Here is a 25,498-nt window from a genome sequence, read left to right as displayed (position 1 = left end):
CAAAAGACCCCCTTTGGAACATCTGAATGCGACCAAAAAGAGAGGTCCACAACTAGACCCCACTAGGAGTCTACGTATCAAATTTCAATTTTATAGGACATACCGTTCTCGAGTTATGCGACATACATACGCACATCCGCCCCTACGCACATCCGCATATACGCACATACAAACATGCGTACATACGGACGTCACGAGAAAAGTCGTTGTAATTAGCTCGGGGAATGTCAAAATAGATATTTCGGGTGTCTATACGTTCTTAAGTACTTAGGTACGAGGGCTGCTTTTTTTTCAACTTCCGATCGTGGCGCTAGACGGCAGGGCGAGCGGCATCGGCCAGCAATGCGCGGCAGTCGACTGCGCACCTCTCCCACTACATCCTCACTCGTTTTCGGGCGTCCGACGCCATTACGAGTTTATCTATCGACAATAAACATGGCTACCATGATAGAATCTCCCGCCAAGTGTCATTCGCTTCTTGCAAGCTAAAGGGTTATCCGCAGCAGAAATTCACCGTAGAATGAAACGAGTAAACGGCGAAAGCTTTATGAGTGACAGTGCAGTCCGTGATTGGTGTAGGAAATTTAAAGATGGACGAGGTGACATTCATGATGAAGGGGGCCAAGGAAGAAAGTCGATCGCAAAGAAAGACCTCGTTGATCGAGTTGACTAAACTGTAAGAAGCAATCGGAGGTTTACGGTTACGGACCTATCCGATCAGTTTACTGAGATTTCAAGGTCAGCCCTATACACTATCGTAACTGACAAGTTAGGCTACAAAAAACGCCGTGAAAACCAATCTCAAATCACTGGCGGCAAACTTCTATGAAGAAGGTATTAAGAAGCTTGTACCCAGGTATGAAAAATGCCTCAATTTAAATCGCCAATATGTTGAAAAGTAACTAATAATGTACCTAACTTTTGATAATAAATTTATTTAATTACTCGCACTAGTTTTATTTTTATACCACATCGGAAGTTGATAAAAAAAAACAGCCTTCGTACTTATCCGCGTGTGGTCAGGTTGAAAAAAAAAAAAAAAAAAAAAAAAAAAAAAACTCAACGTGTTAATTCGGGGGTGAGGAAAATGGAAACTATAAGGCCAAATTTTGAAAAAAAACCTATTTTTTTTAAAAGTCAAGTTAATTTTAAAGAAAGAAACACCAGTTTGTTTTAATTTCAACTTTTCTTTCATGATCGATACAATAAATTATCGATTCATTAAAGTTTCATCATTAAAGATATTTTATTCCTAAATAGATAGCAGCTCATTTAGCTAAAACGATTTTTTCCCGAAAAATACATTTACTCACTATTCTGGGCGCTTTTACTGAAATTTTATATTTAAAGCATAACAGCAAACATCACTTCTAACTGAATGCTCCGTAATATTATTAAACATTTTTTAAATTTCATCAAAATGAATCCGCGCCCTTAATCTTAATTTTTGTACCGATATCCATTAAAATGTGCCTTTATTTCTAATTTAATTTTTAAGAAAGCTGAATGTATGCTTAGAATATTCATAAATCTCTATATGTTAATACATTTTTAAAGTCTTAATGGAAAATCATTATCAAAGAAAACTTCAAAACATCGTACAATAACGAAAATTAATAAATAAATATGTTTGATACGGTTGATTCAGTTCTCTTCACTTTTTGAATGGAAGAAAAGATGGTTAATGGGATGGAGGATATATATGAATACGCGAATTTCTGTGAAATAGATAAAAATAAATTTTATGATGGATTTAAAAGGAATATGAATGTTTTACGTCAAAACGATTTCATTATCTTCCACATTAGTCAAGGTTGAGGAACATAAAATTTTAATAAATGCTGGAAAGAAAAAAATATTAGACGGCGTATATTTATCTTTTCGGGATAAATATTTGTAGGAAAATATATTTGCGATGAACGATGAGAGACGAATTTGAGATTTTTATTTGTGTTGCTGCTCCAAAGATTTCCTCTTTCTTTCAGACATTTCATACTTCTGGAAAAAATATAATCTTAAGAACATATAATCTTATTATATTTATCAAAGTTTTAAAGTCAAGTTAATTGAATAATTTAATTAATTATTCGCTATACATATATTGCGTTTACAATTACACGGAATTGATCCTTAAAACTGTGAAATCGGAGTATGTTGAACTGTAAAATAAATTCTAACTAATTGATCCTTGCGAGGCAGTTACGCTCGACAGTGATAATTAAAAAATCCGCTTTTTTTAAGTGTAATATTTTGTGAAACAGCTAAAATGTGAAAGGTTTGTTTATTTTTTGCCGATAGTCATGAAACAATCGTTAAAATAATGCCTTACTAATTAAGTTTAAAAATCTGGAAAATATATTGTAGCCAGCAAAAAAAAAAAAAAAAAAAACACCCCTGAGAAACATACATGTAATAATACTGCGATTTACCACGTTAAACTAAATGTTTTTGATCTTGACTTTAATGCAAAAACTCAGCTGTGGTTCAGAATCCTGCAATGATTTTAGATTATATACTCATGGAGATTTAGATCAAACCTATTACCTAAACAAAAATAAGTCACTCAAAAGGACCATTTTTCGTCGATCCCACGAACTTCGCTTTATTAGCACGCTATTCTAACTAACTCAGCTAATGGGCTTCCATTTTGATATGCTATGCATTAACGCTATGCGTAATAAAATGACTAAATAAAATAAAATTGATGCATTTAATTGCGATTTACCAATGTAAAAAAACGAAAGTTTTCTTTTCTGATTTTAGTAAAAAACACAACTGTTGTTCAGAATCTGGCAATTAGTTTAGATTATGTCTACATTTATGTGATTTGGATCATAATTCTGCAAATGAGTTTGTTCAAAAAGGACATGACCTAACCCATGGAGCAATTGAACCTTCATTTGGGGGAAAACAATCTCGATTTTAGCTGTCATTTTCTTTCCTGAATATAAATCAGGCAAGCAATATGTTTTGACTGATAGAGGGATTGAATCCATAACCTTAGCGTAATGAGCACAACGCTCTTAACAACTCAGGTAAAGGATCTCAATCTGAGAGTGCTATACATTAAAGCAATGCTTAATAAAGTAACCCAATACATTGAAATTGATGTTAATAGTTTACCATGTTGAAATAAACATTTTATCCTCCGACTTTACCAGCAACAGAACTGTAGTTCGGAATCCTGCAATGAGTTTAGATTATATATTCAAGGAAATTTTTATCAGTTGTTTTAAACTACTTATTTTATTTAGCAGATTATAGCAGTTAAACAGCAGATTACTGAAGCAAAACAAAATAAGTCAATCAAATGACATTCTTAGGCTTTTGGGGACTCGAACCCATTACCTACTCGTTACTAGCACGACGCTCTAACCAACTGAACTAATGAGCCTCAATTTCGGGAGGTTATTTCTTTGAAGCATTTCGTAATAAAATAAAAATATATCACTTTTTTGATAAAAACGGTCAAAATGTGAATTGTTCGTTTCGTTTTTGCCGATAACGATGAAATAAAATCTTTAAAATGATGCCCTACTTCTGAAGTTTGATGAAGAATGTGTGATAGAATGAACATATGCCGCATTTGAAATAAATCTTGAAGGAAGTATAAGTCTTAAGTCAAGTTGATAAGGCAATTTGTCCGCATTTCAGTAATTTCATTGTTTTATTATAATTCTAAAATAAATAATTACATTTTTCTCTCGTAGTGATATCATAAAAGTCTACTTATGTATCGGTACATATTTTCAATTTTCTTGTAGGTTATGAGTTTAAAACCCAAAACTCGAATGTGACACAATATGAGACCCCACAACAACTGGTCGGCATAATACGTAAACTTGTTATGCCACTATGACCTCGCATCTTGTTGTACTTAACTGTTAACTTGTAACTGTTACCGTCGGTTACTTCGAGGAAACAGAAAGCCATTTCTGGAGCTGCTTTCCATTTATTAGTGGATACCTTGCTGTTACCAAGACATCAAACCACGCCAACTTGGATGCGGCAACATAGATTCGACACTCCTCAAAGAAAGCAAATCGTGGAACTTTATTGTGGTAATACCTAAGTTTGAAATGCTACCAAGACACTCAATCTTGGTAGTTACGATAATATATATATATATATATATATATATATATATATATATATATATATATATATATATATATATATATATATATATATATATATATATATATATATATATTATCGTAATATATATATATCGTAATATATATATCGTAATATATATATATATATATATATATATATATATATATATATATACTAGAGGACCCAACAGTCGTTGTTCTGTTCAAACTTTGTAAATTGAAAAGTTGAAAAATTTCAATAAACTATCAAGTGTTTGAAATTTTTGTTGAGAAAAATAATTGAAAAGAAAATGTTTCAAGCTGCTTGGTGTCAGAATGCGTATATTCATTGCAACTTGATTTATCTAATGCCCACTGAGCAGCTGTTTCATTAACTATTTTTTCACGTATACGTGAAAGATCTTTATGAAATTAATAATTTGTTCCTTCAGCCATACTCAAAGGATAAAAATCTTCCTTAGATATTAAGTGTAAAAAACTAACAACCTATCTAAAACAAACGGCAAATCCCGCTGCAACTTCCCCCATATGAAAAAGAATAAAAAAGTCGAAAGGATATCATTTGAAAAAATGATAAAGGTAAAAACAGTTCCCTGAATAAGCAAAAACCCGAAACAAACAAAAAGTACAATAAATTACATTAACAGTAGCTTTAAAATGCAAACAAATAATCCCGCAACTCTATTGTTCATGGCCGAAGTCGCCAAGCCACCACGTTACTGTAATCCAGCCGATTAGCGGTCTGATCTTTTGAACGAAAACTTTTAAATCCCGCTCTGTCGCTGAGCATTCTCACTTGCTATCTTTTTCTGCGTACTTGAATGATCTTCATATATTGCCAAATTTGTTCTTTCCGCCGAACATAAAAATCTTCCACTGAACTGATCTTTTGTGTGCAGAACTACTCTGTTGTAATTTATCTGGACGAAAATAAAACTTGTTTCGTGCTTAAATCCCACCGTCTTTTCCTTTAATAATGTACTGATTAGTTTGATAATCCTTAAAGTATTCTTGACATTGGTGGCAAAACTCAGATGGATTTGTGAGCCGAGAAACAAATGTTGCTAGGTACGGTACTTTTGGTTAGTGAAAGAAACCCGATTTCTTCCAGTACTTAACTTTAAAATAGTAGATCACAGGACCTAAAATCGTTACTTTTAAGAGAGAGAGAAATTAAGGCTTCACTCTCTCTCTACGTTTTATCTATTCTTTATTGACGTATCACAGTAGGACATTTCATTACAAAAAGCAGTGCTGGCTTTCTTATTGTCCTTTGGCAATGGGTTAAATATTTATTTCAGTTCTCGCTCAACAATTGGTTAAAATAAATATTAATCATTTGGGAGAAATAACCATCCAATGTTTAAATTAATTAATTAATTAACAAAAACGTTTCAGATTCAATCCATCGCGCTTCTAAACCATGCTCGCCACAACTTAATTACACACAAAAAATTTGATCAAAATCAGTCCAGCCTTTTAAAGGCCTTATGGTGACAAATGTCCGCACAAAAGATTTTTATGTATTAAGAGATATATATATGTATAATTCATAAGAAAATTAAAGAGGAAAGTTTCGCGATAGATGTCATAGTTTTACTAGTTGCGTTGCCCGGCATTGCACGATCTTCATAAAAAAAAAAAGAACACGTCAAGTGACGCATGTTCAACAATCTGGCCCAAAGGGAAAAAAAGGATAATATAACATTTGCCGTCAGAATAATGACAGCTGTCCCTAAAAATACGTGTTTAAATTTTGACATCAAGCCCTAAAATTTTCTCTTCGAATTAGGAAACTTCTAAAATAAATTTGACGCTTCCCAAAAAGGGAAATTTTATCGGTATATCGCACCCCGGGATGGAAAGTGATACACCTCAAAATTTGGGAAGCATGTATTAAGTTTTGATTCATAATCTAAATTCAATTCTCTTTTTTCCATAAAACTCGCACACAGTTAGCTATCATCTATGGTTCGTGGTGGCGTAAAAAAATGTAATCAATAGTGGCACATCATTAAAATTTTATAACTTAGAAGAAACATTTTGACATTTAAGTATGCATTATTAGTTTAGACAACAAAAACTAACCAGTAAACATCACAATACAAAGGTTTTGGGCGTATTGTAATGCTTGAGACTAAATCGCTTAAAACTACTACTGCATATAACCCTCATTTTCTTAAATGTTATTATTTTCATTAAGTTGTGTCACTTTTCTTGCCGGGGTACGATACGTCAAATGTAAAAACTTCCCAGACTATGAAGGTGAGGTTTTTTCTGTTTTTGCCAGAATTGACATGAACTATTCTGAAAGGTATTCCCTAAGTATTATAAGAAAAGACTGGACTAATATGGATAAGAATTAGGGTTTATGATGTAGTGAAAAGAATAAACCTTTTTAAACGTTGTTTGGGAAGCCCATTTAGGTCGAAGAACCGACAGTAGTAGATTATTAATGTGGCTTTTGTCGAGCGTCTTTTCACAAGGAACTTTTTTTTTCTTGCATTGAGCAATATGTTCGTTATGACCCTAAAACATGTTTCTGCTCATTTTTATGGTAATTTGTGTAATATTAACATTCATTGTTATTTTGTTTGCACATTCTCTGTTAACTACTTAAAATAGTATTTTTAATCTTAGAAACTTTCAGAATGCCTCAACTTTTTTCTTTTGAAACAAAACAATTCATAAAATTACATTCAATGCGTTCACTCTCACATATACCATCTTTATCAAATACGAGATAGATTGCGAGCTCCATTAAATCTTTTTTAAACAATTTTAACTTTGTATTTAGCAATTAAAAAATATTTTAATTTGTCAAGTGCAAATTTTGAAATTTATTGTAATGATTTAAGTTAAAGCCCATACATTCGCACTTCAATTAATTAAATCAAAACGTATTTGCCTTCATTTGTTATTTATTTTGTAAAGATATTTTCGCATTATCTTCGTTTAAAAAGGTATTTTTTAGTGTTTGATTTGTTGCACTTAAAGGTTAAAAATGGGCTTAAGACAATATATTTCTTCTGATTTATTACTTTCGCTGCGTAAATAAACATACAGCAATTAATTTGTTCTCAAATTTCTCATCTGATTTCTTTTAGTTTCTGAAGACTATTTAAACGGAGAATGATAAATGAGATTTACCGAAGAACAATAAACGTTGACGCAACTAATAATTTACGCAAAGAAATTTTATTCCTACGTTTGTTATCATAATAATTTATTAATCGTTCTATTTAATTCTTAGCGATAAATTAGTAAATATTTGCTAGTAAAATATTTTTTTTATGTAACTTTCACTTTTATTGATTTTAGCAGCCATTCTTTAATGTCAATTTGGAAAGAAAATATATTTTCGATAAATAACAGTAATAAGTATATGGTATTTTAGAAATGAAAAATAATGTTTTAACAAAATATTTTTCTTACTCTTTTGGTCAAAATTAAATTTTTCAGCATTGTTAAAAATAAGTAAGATACAGACTCATCACCGATGAGATAGAAAAGCAAACATCCGGTTTACTGGCGGAAATGGTCGCATCTGTTAGTTTTCAGGGATGCCAGCTTTTGCCTGTATACGATGCCTGTTGCTTGTATACTAGCCTCTTAATTTAGCAGAGTCACATTGAAATTAAATGGAGCACGTACATCAAATTTTTAATCTTCTCCCTTATTCAGATAGGCTCGCTTTTACTGGACGTTTGCCAATTCTTTGCTATCCGTGAGCAGACTGTAAATGTATACTAAAGTTTTGGTTCAGCTTGAGTAAAAAAAAAATTCTTTAGTTTAAGTAGCGGCAACGTGCTTCTTTTAGTGTTTTATGTGAATTGCGCTGAAGACTTAATAAAACGGCAGTTAAGATAAACACACCAGTAGTGACCAGTGCTTAGTAGTGCTTTAGCAGTGGTCACTTAAAGGTTTATGTTTGAAAAAATAGGATTCCAGGTTTCCCAAAGGATTCAAACGTGAAGGAGGTAATACCTCCTGCACGTTTGATGCACTTTTGAATCCATTGGGAGACCTGGAATCCTATTTTTTCAAATATAATCCTTGAAGCGGCTACTACTAGGGCACTAGTTACTACTGGTGTGTTATCTTAGGACTCGTTTAACTGAGATTTAAATTTACATCTAACATGAAGTGACCCCCAGCCTTTATTATATAGTTTCCAAGCTATGAAATTAGCTGTGTTGAGCTACTGATTCAGTAGGAGCGAGTGGGGATACTTGATCTTTTAGGAGACGTGGTACCCCACGCAAATTTTGAATCTGCAATAATACAAAATTTTAATGATGGCAGCATAACCGAGAAGTTATGTTAGGTTTACATCTTTAAGTGTCAGATGATTCGTTCACGTGCTTTTATGGTTATGTGTCATTGTCAGTTTTCAGATTTGAGATTATTCTTTTGGAGTGTGGATTAAAGAGGTCGCTAGCGTTCTTACCTCATTAACTTGAAAGTAGCTTGTTATCTACGAATAAAGCTGTCTTCAGAACACAACTGCAACGATAATACTATTCTTTCAGAATAAGTAAATTAGGTTACACAAATTCTTACATAAATCGTTGTAAATGACATAAGATAGATTTTAAACAAATCAAACGAGGGCATATTGGAATCGAGTTTTCATTTAGTAGTATTTCCAAACCACGCAAGATAGCTGCACCAATGAAGGCTATGATCAACATCACTTGACACGAAATATATTGATATTTTCCTTACCATTTGCTCAGATTATCTGCAAAGTTTTACTTTTGTCACGTAAACTTATACTTTTGTCGCTTAAGTGTGATCTGAAATTAGAATATTTGTGAGACAAAATAAGCGAAAGATTTGCATCTGTCGGTAAAAATACAAAAGAAGAAATACTTTGAATTTTCCGAGTAATGAAATATTGTTTCAACATGTCAGTTGAGGGAGAAAACCGATTAATCTTAAGACAGGTAAGAAAGGTTCTACGGTAAAATAAAATTAATACTAAGAAATTGAAGTGCAAAGTTAGTAGTACTACGAGTGAAGTGACGGTTTCATTAAAAAGTAGCGATGCTATTTGGTATATTCGACGATCAAAAGTTTGATGCTTCTAGAATATAAATAAGAACTCTGATGAAGACTGAAACGAGATAAGTCTTATTTATAGGACGAAAATACAATGCTAGTAGTTGACTTATGCTTAAAAAACCCAACATTTAGAGAAATTCGCTTTAAAAATTCCATATTTGTTTTAAAGAATTACAAGAAAACTTGTTTTTAATCTAGGAAATACAGCTCAAAGGAAACAATACAAAAACTTTCTGTATATGTGCTATGCCGCATATAATATGAGAAGGGAGAGAGTAAGAGGTATAAAGGGGTATTTAAATTAATGACGGTATTAAAGTTTCAGGGTTTCAAAGAACTCCTTTTTTAATGAAAAGTAGTGTGAACTTTAGGGTGTAAAGTCATTCGAGATAAGCCCATCTCTTTCCTCGGATGACTTTACATCTCAAAGCTCACGATTCTTTGCATTGAAAAAGGCGTTCCTTGAAAATCCAAATAACGGATTCGCAATCAATTTGCTTTAGGTACGTTGTTTATCATTGTTACTTTAATCCACACTAGCATTTGTTCATTTAATACGTATTTTGACATTTTTCAAATTAAAAAAAATGGAGAGGGAGATTTGGTGCAAACAAGGACACGAAACCTATAGAAATATTAGTAAAGTTAGCTTATTAGTAACTCAAAAACAAGTCGAATTGGATAAAATGCAAAAACATATGGCACACTTGACAGAAATGAGCACAGTTAAAGTAAGCAGTATCTGACGCAGAGTTTATTAAATAGGTTGCGTACGAACGTTTGAGTTTGTGCTTGCGAATGATTCAATGTGGTGTGAGGTGTAAATTATGTATTATAATCAATATGAAGGATACTTAGCGCATAAATTGCGTAAATTTCAAAGAATAAGCAGACCCGTGTTTCAGGGGGAGTTCTTTTTCCCATACTAAAGAGGTAATCAGGGATGCCCACCTAAGGGGGGGGGGGGGGGTCATGGCGCAGATTGCGCTATTGAAATTTTTAGGGGGGATTGTTTTGAGGGGTATTTTTCTCATTTGTTGGGGCTCTTGCTTTGGGGGGGGGGAGTTTCCCTGAAATAAGCCTATGACTTGGAAGATATCCGGCAATAGTTTCTGTCTTCGCGGAATCTGTTTGATTTGTGATTCTTAGATTTTGTTTAGGCATTAGATCTGAAGTAATGAATAACACAACTTAATTAATAGGCATATTTAGCTTCAGCAGTTTCATGTGCTATATTGCTCACTTTACGTTTGAATGCTGGACAATAAATAATGGAATAACAAAAAGTATGAAACATGCATGACTTTGTTGCTTGAAGCTTTTTAAATGTATTTCTTAACTGAGCGTTTGAACTAAAGTCGTGAAAAGCACAGTTGAGGCAGTGAGAAGCAAAGGAATGCAAGTGGACTTTTTGAAGTTTTGAGGAAAACTCGTTTAAAGTTCAGATTCCAAAATAGGCTTTCACTGATTTTTTCTCTCCAAATCATTATCATCTGTATATCAGCACCTTACTAGTACTTTTTTTTGCCACAAGCAGAGCAGAGGTTCTCCTACTACTTGCACTGGTTATCTCTTTTCTTTTTTTTTTTTTTTTTCAATTTTGGCAGTTACATCCCTTTGCTTCTCACTGCTTCAATTGAAGTTTTGTTGTATCCTCAAAAAGTTCACGGTTTAGTTTTCTTAGCAAGCACAGGTATCGTACATATTTGTGACTATTTATAACAAACACAGGCACCTAATAATTTTTTTTAAATTTTATATTATATTCTTCAAAGAGAAGAAGCTTGTCGGATTATTTAAAATTTAAAGCGAAGAAAACTATTAATATCATTAAAAGCAATTGAATCTTTTCCGTTATCTAATCAAACCGTAAAACTTGAATTACTTGAATACTTAATAGGACAATAACTGTTTAATTTGGAAGTAGCATGCAAGTGATTAGCTATTTAACACTTAATTTGAATTTCACGCTTGGAATGAATACGGGTCGATATACTTTGAATATTTAACCTCCATTTTATTGGATTGTGTGAAACCTTCACCCAAAGTAACTTATTCTGAGTGACTAGGTTGCTGAATTAATGAATGAATACCATTAATTTTGTCAAGCCAAAAAGCAATACAACAGATGTTTCATAAAAATGCTTTTAAAATGTTAATGTTTTTTTTTTATGTCTTGTGTTATACAACTTTACTTAACGTTTGACTGGGAAAGTGGGGTGTCTTGCACTCTAGAGGAACTGGACTTGTGTATTCAAACCTTGTGAAGTGTATATCTATATTGCTGTAGATACAGAAAACTTGGGCAAAGTGAAATAGTTAGGGTAACTCACCTTTTAAGAAATTGACAAATTGGAAATTTGTTTTGAAAATTACAGTGTACAAAAGAAGCAACGTGTTTTATAATAAAACTTGTATTGAAATATAATTTTTACTTTAGGAAGTAAATTTGTATTTTCAAAAAAAAAAAAAAAAAAGGAAGATTTTCACTTAGCCCCATTGCTTCCATTGCGTAAAGTGAAAAATTAAATATTTTTCAAATGGAATACTTTTTTAATTTGATTATTGAAAATATTTTTCTTCTAATGAATAAATACATTTTGAAACAACAAACGAATTAATGAACAAATGGGTACAGTGAGACAGCAGCAATTTATTATCTGTTTAGCTATTTCCAGACTGGCAACACTTTTGTAAAGTCATGTCAACATGCTGTGAACATTATCTCAGAAAGAAAATTGCGTTCAGATCTAAGGTAAGAAAAAATATACGTTGAATTGAATTTAATTACAACTAAACTGTTGATGAAAATAGTAACAAGATCAGTTTGAAAACCCTGCATCATCAGAAGAAGGTTATTGAATGGAGTTATGACCATTATACCGAAATAATATAGATGTACTTGCTAGATTTTATATAAATTACATGGCGCATTTATTTCGACTTCGTATTTAATCTACATAGCAACTTTAGTTTCTAATTCTTACGCAAAAAAGAATTGGATTATAAATGCGACGTGTGTCTGTGTGTATGTTTGGCTGTTTGGCATCGCTTCCCCTATTTTATTTTATATCATTTTAACTAATAATACCTAACGGATGAACCAGTTTTGATATTTTTTCTTTGTTTGAATGGTACTTTATTCAGAATGTTTTTTTCTAGGTTTGCCCAACCTATGACCCTCGGGTCATATGGGACCCGCTAATTTTATCATGTATCATGTGCATCGTAGCTCCTCATGTGCAACGGCAATCCCGATTCTGCTATTTTTTTTTTTTTTTTTTTTTAAATATGACTTGATCAAGCCCGTAACCCAGGGTAAAACCGAACGGCAACAAGCATCCACATGTTTTCAGGTCAATCTTGATGTTTTGAGACAAAATTTCATTTTCGTTTTTATTTTATTTTTCTTTTGTGTCAATTCGCTGATTTTTCTAAACCAACTTTTATAACACCTATAACAGTAACGGATATTATACAATTCAAAAGAAATTGATTTCAATTTTTTTTTCATAACAAAAAATGTAATTGAGTTTTTGCGTCTCACTGCATCCACTCTTCCCATATATGAGAAAAATGAATGAGTGAATAAAATATTGAATGAATCAGAAAATGGTGTAAATCAATAAATAAACAAGTGTATTAAACAATGAAGGGACGTAAATGAATAAATGAATGAATACGGTAGTGTTTTAATACACAAATAAATAAGTCAGCTAAAAGAACTACAATGCACTTGACGAAATGTATTAAACATTTGAACATGCCTAATATTAAACACAGTATAAGCAATGCACTTGCTATCAGTATATCTCAAGTAATACTTAAAATATTATTTACGAAAATTTTATAATTTTATGGCAACATATTTTTTTGGTTAACTACAAAATATTACAATATGTGTGTGAAATTTCGAAAATAACATGTGTTATTGTTTTCCTTAATCTTTAGAGATATTTATTTTTTGACTGGAATCAACTAAATGTTTAAGATCCACAGATCGCTAAATATGTGGAGCTGTAAACCGTGAAAATACAGACTCCTATTACTCGTATTAAGAATTTAATATCAATTTGGAATTCTCACATATGATGAAATTTTTATGTATGTTTACGCATTTAGTGTTCTTTTCTACTATTTTCTGTTACTATTTTCTGTTTACTTTAAAATCCTTTACTTTCCTACCTCAACACTGCTACATCCCATCTGTATTGCCCCGATATTTCACGTTACCCCACATTTATATCACTTACGGCACTGTTTCAGTTGTTCAACTTAAATAAATGATACAAAATAATTGAAAAACGTCTTATTTTAATATAATAATATTATATTAAATTTAATTAATAGTAATTTTATTGCATACCCCTCAACTCACGTTACAAAAGAGATTATGATTTTAAAATGCTGTTACAGAAGACTGTTTAAGACGACCTGAAATTATAAATGATGCTCTGATAAAGTAGCATATGTATTTTTTTTTTTTTTGTCAGAATAGAAATTTGAAATTTGTTCGTTGTAATGTGTGACATCAACTCAGAAGTATCTTTCGTATGATGCACTGGAAATCTTCTGGTACGGAATTTTCCCGGTTTTTTAAATGAAGCTGTGCTTGCTTTCGGCTGAAGTGTTCGCTTGGTTTTTACAAAGCATGCTTTTAGTGGACAAATCTTGTTTACTCCAGCACGACCAATCTTGATAGTTAGGGAGTTTCATGTCAATTGAGACTAAGTACACTCAAACCTGTTTTTGTGCGATTTATTTTTGTGCGGTATATGAAAATTTCAATCAGAATGGGACTCAATGGACGAAATTATTTATAATAGGAGTGGCGGTTGGGGGGGGGGGGGGAGTAGTATCTTCAAGTGACGATAGGGGCACTCCGATGGGAGGTCACTGTGACCTTCCAAGAATGCCCTTATTTGGTGAATTTTGTCTGACATTTTGGCAAAATTATCATGACTTGGTTTATCTTGATTTCGTTTGAAGAAATAATTCCTAGATATTTCGTAAGTTTTTGGGTTAATTTCTGTGTGAATCTGTTTTTATGCGGTTCCTGTCTACCGCAGGAATTTTTTTTTTTTTAACTGTGTTGCGAAAACAACTGTTTATAGCTACTCGTGAAGTTTTGGGCGATTTTTTTTTGTGCCATTTTTTTCATGCGCTCCCTATCCAGTGCATGAAAACAGGTTCGAGTGCATTACTAGAATACATGTAAATGGGGCGTATGTTAGTTTGCAGCGACAGTTCGTACGATTATTGTTCAGTCAAATATGCAGAGTCGTAAGTACTCTATACTTTTTTAAATGTACGACCTAAACTAAAGATTGGTATTATGAACATACTCATGCACCAACACACACGCACACACACACATACACACATATGTATAAACACTCTATAATACTGCCGTAAGAAAGAAGGGCAGTAAGTGCAAATTTTCTTTTCTTTTCTTTTTTTTTTTTTGCATTTTTGTCATCTATTGTACTTTAGCTTTATCGTACAAGCTTGTTTATTTAGTTTCTGCTGAAAATAAAGCACGAAAAATACTTCAAATTCCAACATTTCTCTGTTGTTAGTATGAAATCCGAAACGCATTTCTTCAAATATCTCAGAAACTCATTTCTGCAGATACTGCCAATACCTATTTAGATAGAATTTTTGCAATTGTCACATAAACAGGAACAATAGAAACGATTTACTTATTGTTCTATAAAGACGAGGGCGAAAATACATTTTTTAATTAACTTAAATCGGAACTTGCATTTAAGAGTACTCGGTCCGGTAATTAATCGATAGGAATCACTAACAATTGAAATGAAATTAAAATGCATTCCTTTTTTACTGATATTTTCTTGATATTACTGATTGCAAGAAGGACTTTGAAACTAAAAAAACGTCTTTCACTTCACTTTAGAGATGTTTGAATAAACTACTTTGGCAGAGGAGAGTACTTTTCGTCTTAACAATCGATTTTTGCAAATGCTGTAAAATAAAAATATCTTGAATTCCGGAGAAGATTTTTTTATCTTTCCCAAACGTTTCAACTTTTTTTCTTGGTGTTCCATTTGCTGAGTGATAGAACACAATAAAATGCTCCATGCAAGAATTTTACTGAATATTTTTAAAGTCTTTTATCAGACATGAAAGGGATTTTGTTTTTTCCCTCAATGTTATTGTTGAAATTCTTTATTCTTTTTCAATAGCCTGTAAGGATTATTCAATATTTTGTTTAAATACCATAAGTATGGAGCTCTTAGATATCACCGTACAAAACTAATTCAAGCATCATAATTGAGGTTCATTTTTAGGAAAGATGTATGTTGAGACATTTAAAAAAATAAATAATTTAAGGGCATCGAAAAAGAAAACGTCTTGCATTTCATTTTTCTATAATAAACGAGTGCAGAATATTTAAAAGTACTCAAGTTTATTTTCAGAATAAATCATTGAGATAACCTTTTAGTGCGAAAATTTTTATTCTTAAAAATGGTGATCCAAATTATTAAAAGCATTTTAAAAAAAAATTACATTATTTTTGTTGCACATTGCATTATTGTTTCTTCGAACAAACTATCGTAATAAATATATTTTCACATGCAACAAATTTAGGACATGAATTACCCACTTTAAGAATTCAATATCAATTTGGAATGCTCTCATATGATGTAATTTTGATGTATGGTTATGCATTTAGAGTGTTCTTTACTACTATTTTCTGTTTGGTCAAAGTGAAATGAAAAATTATCAAATAAGCTTTGTTCTACAATGTGACTAAAATGAATAACCAACGCAAAAAAATCAAATTCTGATGAAAATACAGTATACAGCTGTTTCAAGGCTACAGTTGAGCCTCCTCATCAGTGCAAAAAGCTGACCAACACAACCAGAAAGTCGCGAGAGAACTAACAGCAAGTATGTATCGACCATTATGGCGGTGGTGGTTTGACGGTCTGGGCAGGATGGATGTTGGATGGCCGCACATCCCTCCATGTCTTTGAGAGAGGCTCTGTGACAATTGCGAGGTATAGGTATGTGGTCTGGGAGCTCTATGCTCACTTCTTGAGGGGCGCTGTTAGCCCCGAGTTAATTTTAATGGATGTTAACGCAAGGCCACAGACAGCTCTTCTGCTCGACAAATCTCTGGAAGGGGAGGATATTCACTAGGTGGATTGGCCAAGCAGATCTTTAGACTCCAATCCTGTACAACATGTCTGGGACGCGCTCAGGAGGGCAATAACAACTCGCAACACCCCTCCGGGGACTATCCATAGCCTGAGAACTGCGTTGTGGAACGAGTGGAAATAATTGCTTAAGTATCCCATGAACTGTTTCATTTCAAGAATGGAGTCACACTGCGAGGCCTATACGTCTGTTAGAGGGGACCATACGCCCTACTAACTTATTTGTTTAATTTTGCAACCGCTGTTTTATGCTATCCGACTCTAACTAGTGTTATTTATGATCATGCGTGTGTATTTTAAATTTTGGGGGTTAATTATTTTGTATTGTTTTAATGTATGCACATACCAAATTTCATTAAAATCGGTCCAGTAATTCTGGAGATAATTCACCAAATCTGAAAATTCTCTTAAATTTTTACACCAGTGTAGTTAACAATAGTGGCATTTACACTACAGAAATCTGGTAATGGCCCGATATGACTTTGGCTTGATCGACATAATTTATCTCTGGAAATTCCTATAATGAAGTCTACCAATAATTAGCAAGCATTGTTGCTTTACACTTTTCGTGATACATCTTTTTCATAACTTAAAGAAATGTTCACCCATTAGATCATCGCTACAGGGGCCAAGTTTTTGAGTAAAAAAATCTAAGTATGAGTGAAGCAAGTGTATTTTTAGAGACATATTGCAGCCTAATTCTTCAATTGATTTTAGTATCTCATTCACTATATCTTTGCAACTTCCAGACATAATCTTTCATAAGAAGTTTTCTACTACGTCATCGAAAGAAACATATTCAGGTTTTTCTAAATCAGACTTCTTTTAAAAAGACTATATTTATTAGTTCTTTTGTTTATGGTCCTACTAAAAAGCCTTGTTTAATTTTCGAATCACCAAATTTGGGAAAGTTCTCCATCAGGCACAAAAATCATTACCATTTTGTTCATTAATTTCACGATGTTTTTCATTAAATACAATTTTGTGTGAAATGTAGATCTTCCGTATGAAATTTGAAGTCGTGGGAATAGGAAGAAGTGTGGAGGACTGAGATCTGGCGAGTATAGTGGACGTTAATTTTCAGGGCGACCGAGAGCCTAGACGAGTCTCTTGTCAGTTTGGCCACCATGATCCCATCCCTTACTAAACTTATCAAATTTTCACTTTTCCTTTTGCAAGCCGCTCCCTCAAGGGCCATGCTCCTTGTCTCCGACTAGGCAGACATCGCTTCTCTTTGGCCTCGTTCAGTTTGCATAACCCTCTTTGGCCTGGAACTAATTGATGATCTCCCGCTATAGCCCAGTGGTTGGGTAGTTGAGTACGGAAGTAATTGGTGGAAAGCTGAAAATTGTTTTAATCTATGCGGTCTGGGTCTGGAATGACCATACTAAAATTTCCCCCTTCTACTAAGTGAGCTTTAGCCGTTACGTCCAAATTAGCGACAAAAAACACCTGTTTTTTCATTAATTTAAACAATATCTCAAAAACAACTCTGAAAATGGCCATACATATACGCATATATCTTGTAAAGCTTAAAATGCTGATCAAAATGAGGTGGACAGCGCTTGATCTTAATAAACACGTACCAGTTTCGCATCAGTTTCTTTTAGTGTCTTGACTAGCTTAAAACGAAACTTCAAATTGATATTTTGTTCATTAATTTCTCTGTTCTCATTTAAGAACCACAGCACTGAAGAAGCACTTAGTAAAACAAGCCTTACACGGAACCCAAACGGCCCTCGACTGAACAAAGGTGGAGGCAGATGGTCAAAACCAGCCGCTACGCTTTGTTTTGCTATGTTGCCACTTTGGCAGTTCTAAATTCATTCACTGAACTTTGTTGTCTGAGGGTGTATTATTTTTCAAAGGTGTTTTTCGTGAGATCACCATAACTTCCTTAATCAAACTTCAGAAGTAAGATAGCATTTTAAAGATTTTTGCACCGCTATCAGCGGAAAATAAATAAAGAAGTCACATTTTTGCTTTTAATTAAAAAAAAATACTTCAAAAAACAGGCTTTTGAATTTCTTCTACCGAGCGCAAATGCATCGCACCGATCAGCTACTTTCTCATGAGATTTGTCGGAAATGACTGTTTCTGAAATTTTCTTACATCAAACGTTTAATTTGAAAAAAAAAACAAACCCTTTTTAAAAAAAAACACATTTATGAGAGCGAAAACGCTATTAGTTAAGAGCAGACTATATTCTTCAATGTACTCTTCAATGTACAAAAAAAAAAAAAAAAAAGAGAGAGAGAGAGAGAGAGAGAGAGAAATATAGAACCTTTGCTCGGAAGGGAAAATATTTTTTTTTCCCACAAGGCAGAAGAGTAAGGTTTTAAGTATTGGTTAGAGGTCAAGGTCGCAATAATTGAATCAGAAAGAGAAAAAAGGATGCGTTTTTAAGGAGCGACTTTATGTAGTTTTTTTATCCCTGAGTTTTTAAACATACTGTAGAGCATTAAGAATTAGTCTTAAGTTTTATAAAAAGTAATCAGTTAAACACGAAATAAATTGAGCGTAGAAAATGGGCATTTTTCATAAAAACCTCCGCAGTTTTCTTATTGTCATAAAGGAATAGATTTTTTTCTTATGAATCATTTAACTATTAATATTTTTGCATTAATAAAATGCATAAAGTTTAATTTTCCAACGTAAAAAAAAAGTCGTACGTCAACGTAAAAAAAGAAATTTTATAGATTTTGATAATTTCAAACTTTAAGCAGATTACTGAAATCATAAACTATTTTTCTTTCAATCAAAAAAAAAAAAAAAAATGTTGTAGCAGTCATACGTTTTTATAATAACCCTTTTAAACGCGGGAGTAAAGTGTGATACGTTGAGGCTTATTCCATCACCCTCACGGAATCATTCCGCTTCGAAATGACGTCATAACTCCTCTCTAAAACCATATCCGCATAGAAATTTCGCAAACGGAGACTGTTCGATGCTGGAGTTATGACTTCAATATGGCCATTACTGCTTGTAGTGAGTACACACTAGCACTTTATTTTTACTAAACTTGAATTTGGAATGAATTTAAGTCACTAACGGTGATGGAAAGAAACTTCACACTTAATTTTCATTACATTTATTGTGCTTTGTTTCTGTTGAATTACTTTCCTTTGAATCTCAGCTAGAAGATTCTACAACTAGGGTTTCATAAAAATCTATAAAGTAGAAGAATTCTCTAAGAATTTTCTGAAAATTAAATTGCTAATCCGAATTGAAAGAGATAATGGAAACAGAGTCCAGTCAATACAGGGTTAATTTGATGCAATAACTTTAATTCCCGAGTGCGTTTGTGCCCAGAACCGAGTGTCTTATAGAGGAATAAGATGGGTGGACCATGTGGAAAGCCACTGTAACGAATAAACAGTTTTTATGAGTGCAATTACTTCATAAATGAAAAAAACAAGCTATTAATTAACACTTTGTTTTATTGTGTATCATGTAAATTACTTTTTTTTTATTCTAGATATAATCACCACATATTATACTTAACTTTTGTTAAGCTCTTCCAAACGGCCTTACAAGGAACAGGGCTACATACAAGGCCAATATTATAAATCAGTCGTTCAACTTAAAACTACAGTTGTAATAATCAAAATATCCGCTTTTACTAAACTGCATAAACAGCTCTTTCATTTAAATGAAACATGAAATGTTTGACATATAATGATCTTCTTTAAAAAACGCAACAAATATTTCTTGATCACCATCGTATAACTAAGAATTTACTAATCGAAATTATTTAAAAATTACAGCAATGAGTATTATTTTGATAAAAAATAAGTTGCCAGTGCGTTTTAAAATGAAATTATATCTAAAAAAATTAACCCATAATGATCTTCTTATGGGTCTGTTCTTTGTAAGGCCAAAATGTTCCTAAGAAGGCCAAACTAACAAGTACTACCTATGACAAGTACTGTCTCCGCTTAATAAATAGTTTCTAAGAGTGCGTCTCAGAATATTGAATTTTAACGCTGAAGCCTTTTTTTTTAAATTAATTCTTTTGTACTGCTTCTATGGTGCATCTTGAACTATTATTCATCCCATATACTTCCTCTTTTTCTAGGTTTTGATTCTGATCTTCTTGAAATCTGAAATTATACGTATAAAAATTTAATCATCTATACTGTTATCGACTTATTTTTATAACCATACTTACAGAAATAACCTTTCCAAAAAAGAAGTTTAAAGATATATCTGTAATAAAATAATTTAAAACGAAATATATTTTTAGTCGGAGTTAAAAAGTTGAATAACCCTTATAAATAATATTATAAATCTAAACCATTTTTTCAAATGTCCCGGTACGTATTTCTAACTAAAAACTATGTGTTTATATTTCCATGGTTTGTAAACGCTCGTAGAAGGACCCATGTACCCTAGCAAGGTCAACCGTCAAATTTTTGATAGGCCATACAAGGAATTACCGGCTTTCATAGGAACACTACCGATATTTTAACTAAAATCGAATTAAAGTTATTACTGTTTCCTTTAGTGCGATAGCAAATCCTTATATGACAATTTACAGTCAAAAAAAAAAAGAAATAATAGGTTATTTTTATACAAAAAATTACCTTTTGCTGAGTGCACAAATTACAATTTTGACGTCGATGACCGAAGTCTAGGAAGCAAAGGGGCCGGACGAACAAAATAGCGACGCGAGAGACTCCCCGTCGCGTCTGTGTCCTTCAGTTTGATGGAGCTAGATATGAGTGGAGGGAATTTGTCATTACCTGACAATAACTATGATTTTTTTTTATAGTTGGCTTTCGAAGGAGCATGGCCTTCGAAGGTCCACCCACCTTAATAGACAAAGGTTGATTTGACCTACGTAGGTGGGAGAACCTATCTTTTTTTCTGTGTGAGAGTTATTCCAAATAAGTAATTTTGGGGGTACCAAAGTGAGTTTTTATATTTTGCTTTCAACCGTCGTACAGGATGTTTCAGTCATTTTATCATATTTAGTAAACTTATGCTGTGTTACTTGATTAAGAGGCATGGTTTTACCTAAAAGAAATTGCTTACCATTGCAGCTGTTTTTTTCACGGTTTTTGACTTAACGTAATGGCGCTGCTTTTTACCATGTTGATGCATGTATTAATTTATTTCGCAAGATTTAAAGTGTTTTTCTTTTTCCAGAAGTGTTTAAAAATGACCTGAAAATAACTTAAAAGAAGGAACTTCCGCTTGAAATTATAGAAAGAGCGTATTTCAGAGAGGATATCCACGTTTATGCTTGCGTTAGTTATAAACCAAATATACTTTTATCAATTAACTTGGATTAATACTTCAAACAATTTAGGTGAGTCTTCTTTAAGAAAACTCTTGAAAAATTCATTTTGTTGCTTATTACGTCAGCATAACAGTTTTTTCATTTGTGTATCAGCTTGACCCACGTTGGGTCAAGTTGATATTTTGCGAAACAAATGTTTAAGATTTTTTTACTGGAAAAAATCTATGCCATTTAAACTCTTGAAATCATTATTTAATAGTAAATTAGCAATAGAATCGGATAACATTTTATTTTGATACTTAAGATTATCAATAAAACTTAGTAAAATCAAAATGTAAAAAGTGTATCAACTACACCCGGTCTCCCCTATAACCCTTTGAAGAAAGTCGAGCCATCTTTAATTTTCAAAAAAGTTTCTCTTGTTCACATCTATTCATGATTAGGGAAATACAAGAACAAAGCTGTTACAAATTTACAACAGAGAAAATGTTTTCTTCTGTGAAAAAGAAGAAAAGTAAAACGTTTCTCTCAAGCTGATGAATAAATGCATGTGGCCGGAAAATATTTTCGTATCGCTTTATCAACCACTTTGAGTAAACTGCCAAAATAAACCTCAGATGACCCACAGATATTCTCTGGAGAACTGCAAGTTGAACTGCGATCTCGGGAAACTTTTTACAGATAATGCGTTTTTCCTATTTTATTCGTTTGAAGAGTCTACTTTTCTTGAAAACTATACGCTGTCTTTTCTGAATGGAATAAAATTCTGATTTGTAAAGTGCTTTTAATGTGTATTCATGAAAAACGCGGCTGTGATCCTTAAAAAGCTTTCTTCCAACAGTGAAGAAGTTACCATTCCACTGCCGTGGACAGGTAAAGGTCAGAAACTGCAAATTTGTCATTTTTCATTTTTTTTTTTTTGCATTTTTGTTATCGATTGTACGTTACCTTTATTGTACAAGCTTGCTTACTTGGTTTCCGCTGGAAAAAAGAGTCTAATTCCAACATTTTCTTAATGTTAGTATTGAATTTAAAACTCGTTTCTTTAAACATCTCGAAAACTCATTTCTGCAGATACTGCCTTTCAATTGCCCATGGTAGAAGTACACACGCAATTTGTTGCATCTTGTCCTGACTATCGCTTACGTATTTCTCAGAAGCTATGACAATCATAAATGAGTAAGTTAAAATAATTTATTTGCTGGTAGTTAATGTAAAGCATACCTGCAAAAGCACTTTTATGCATTTGCATTCTTTGAGTTTGTAGAAAGCAATTCATTGTTTCTCACTTACAAGCACAAAAGTGTCCTTTACGTACAGCTTTAATGGTTATACATTTTTCTGTTAAAAAGCACCATGATTCTGCTACTTAGTATCAAAATATAGTATTAAGCTTCTTATTTTTCTTAATATGCTCAAGATTTCCTTATGGTATATTAGGTCAAAAGATCAGGATATGTGACAACAAAATAACTTGCACGTAAAAGTTCATTATGTGGTTTCACCTGTTGTTTATGAAGTACGGTGCCCGCCACTAAATAAAATCTCATTCGTTGTGAGGACAGTTGATTTTATAAAACGGCTGATTTTTTAAACCAGCACACCTACACTCACTTAAAAAGTGAAAGGTTTTAAAGTTTAAACACTCTAAAAAACGGAACTGAATTTTTCATTTGTTTTTAGTTGAAGTGTTTCAAAATACAATTGACATAATTTCTTTTATTTGTACAAGGTTCTTAATCATACAACAATACGTCAATATTTTAACAGAATTGAAGAATAAAGATTCAATATCGTCTGAAAGTTAACAAAATGTTTTGTAATTTTCAATATTATATTTGCCTTTTTGCTCTATAGTGCATCTCATAACATCAAACTATTTTCTGACATGCACTGCAAAAAAAAAGCTGTTGTTTTTACAGTAAAATACTGGCAGCTCACATTCCAAAGAAAAACTGCAAAAATTACAATTCTAAACTGTAAAATTTGCAGTAATATACTGTTTTATAACAGACTTTTATTGTGAAATTTACAGCGATAAACTGTAAAATTAGTAGTAATCTACTGTCTTTTAATGGAGTTGCCCTATGAAATTAACAATGATTAACTGTAAAATTAGCAGTAATATACTGCTTTTCAATAGAACTGCCCTGTAAAACTTACAGTATCAAACTGTAAAATTAGCAGTAATATACTGCTTTTTAATAGAACTGCCCTGTAAAACTTACAGTATCAAACTGTAAAATTAGCAGTAATATACTGTTTTAGGAATGACCTGACCTGTAAATTTAACAGAGATATGTAAAATTAACAGTAATATACTGTTTTGTAACGGAATTGCCCTGCAAAATTAACAGTATCAAACTGTAAAGTTAGCAGTATTATGCTGCGGAATCAACTGAATTGCGCCATAAAAGCAGCAGTAGTATACGGTTTTATAAATGATTTGTACAGTAAAATTAACAGCAGTAAACCATAAATTAAATAGTAATCAATTTTTATGCAAAAGGATTTTTTCACCCTATCGTTTTCTCTTTTTCATAGCCGAAATCACTGCTTTTACAGCTGAAGACCAATATAGAAAAGTAAAGCAATTGATTCTGTAAGTACGTTGTAGAAATTAGCCTACATACGAAATCTGATCCTTTTCTAAAGTTTTTCAACAAAAAAATAGTGTTTTTGGCTATGAAAAGCGACAAGTAAAGAAATATAAAAGCCTTTTACATATAGTTAACTGCTGCCAAATGTTTTATTGATATTAATTTCATTGTACACAAAATAAATCAATGCCCTATCTCTATATTTTATAAACACCTGTTAAAGAAGAAAAAGTGGCGCATTTTCATTTCTACAGAAAACTATTGCAAACTTAAAAATTTACAAATAGAAGGAAATTGCAAAATATGGTCTGAAGCTTTATTTTAAGAACAGTTATAGCCTTTTCAAAAAACAAAACTTTTTGATCAATGAAGGTAGTAAAAATGAGAAGGTTTTTATATATAACTGAAAATACTACATCGTATTTTCATTAAAAGTACTTTTTTTCACTTCCAGCATTATTGAGTTGCTAAAATGTGCAGCATAACGTGGGAAATGCTTTGCAGTATGCAATCCATTATAACTTTAAGTTTATTTTAACTTTATGCATGCACTTCTCTGCATTTATTTTCCTTTTCTGGTAAAATAGATTATTTTCACAGTGTTGTTCTTTTTTTAATATTATAAGTTGCACTTGGACCTACTTTATTTGAGAAATACTACTGACAAACTAATTGTATTTCACACTATATGTGCAGTATTCAGCATTTAGACTGCACAGAATGGTTTTTATTGTATACTGATTATTATAGATTAGATAATACTTTTTCCTATTGATCTTTTAAAGTTTACATAAATGAAAACAATAAATATGTGACAGTTCAAGATTCCAGAGCTATTAAACAGAAACAGTTTTTTACTCGGTATAATAAAATCTGTCAGGTTCATGAGTACTAGTATTGAAAGTTAAAAATTAGTTTTACTACTCCAAAAATTATATAACTTTATATTATGTTATACTGTTTTCATGAGAAAAAACGAAACATTCACACCATTAAAAATTGCCAAATTATTTTATTTCGTATACATTACCTATAAATATAGATTACTCGTTTTTACAGTGAAATTACAGAAATTCATTTAAAATCATCAGCTAATTTTTTCAAGGCATCACGAACATTTTTACATGACATTTTTTATCACGACAATTTTACATCACGAACTTGATTCTTCTTTGTGACATCTTTGCCGACTTAGGCACCATCATTAGAATTTATATTATGAAAGCATCTGTCAAAATAAAAATTGTTAGAATCTCATAAAACTTGTAGACACCAAAAAACATA

This window comes from Uloborus diversus, chromosome 10, assembly GCF_026930045.1.
Source record: "Uloborus diversus isolate 005 chromosome 10, Udiv.v.3.1, whole genome shotgun sequence".
NCBI lineage: Eukaryota > Metazoa > Arthropoda > Arachnida > Araneae > Uloboridae > Uloborus > Uloborus diversus.
This window is presented reverse-complemented; position numbering follows the sequence as displayed.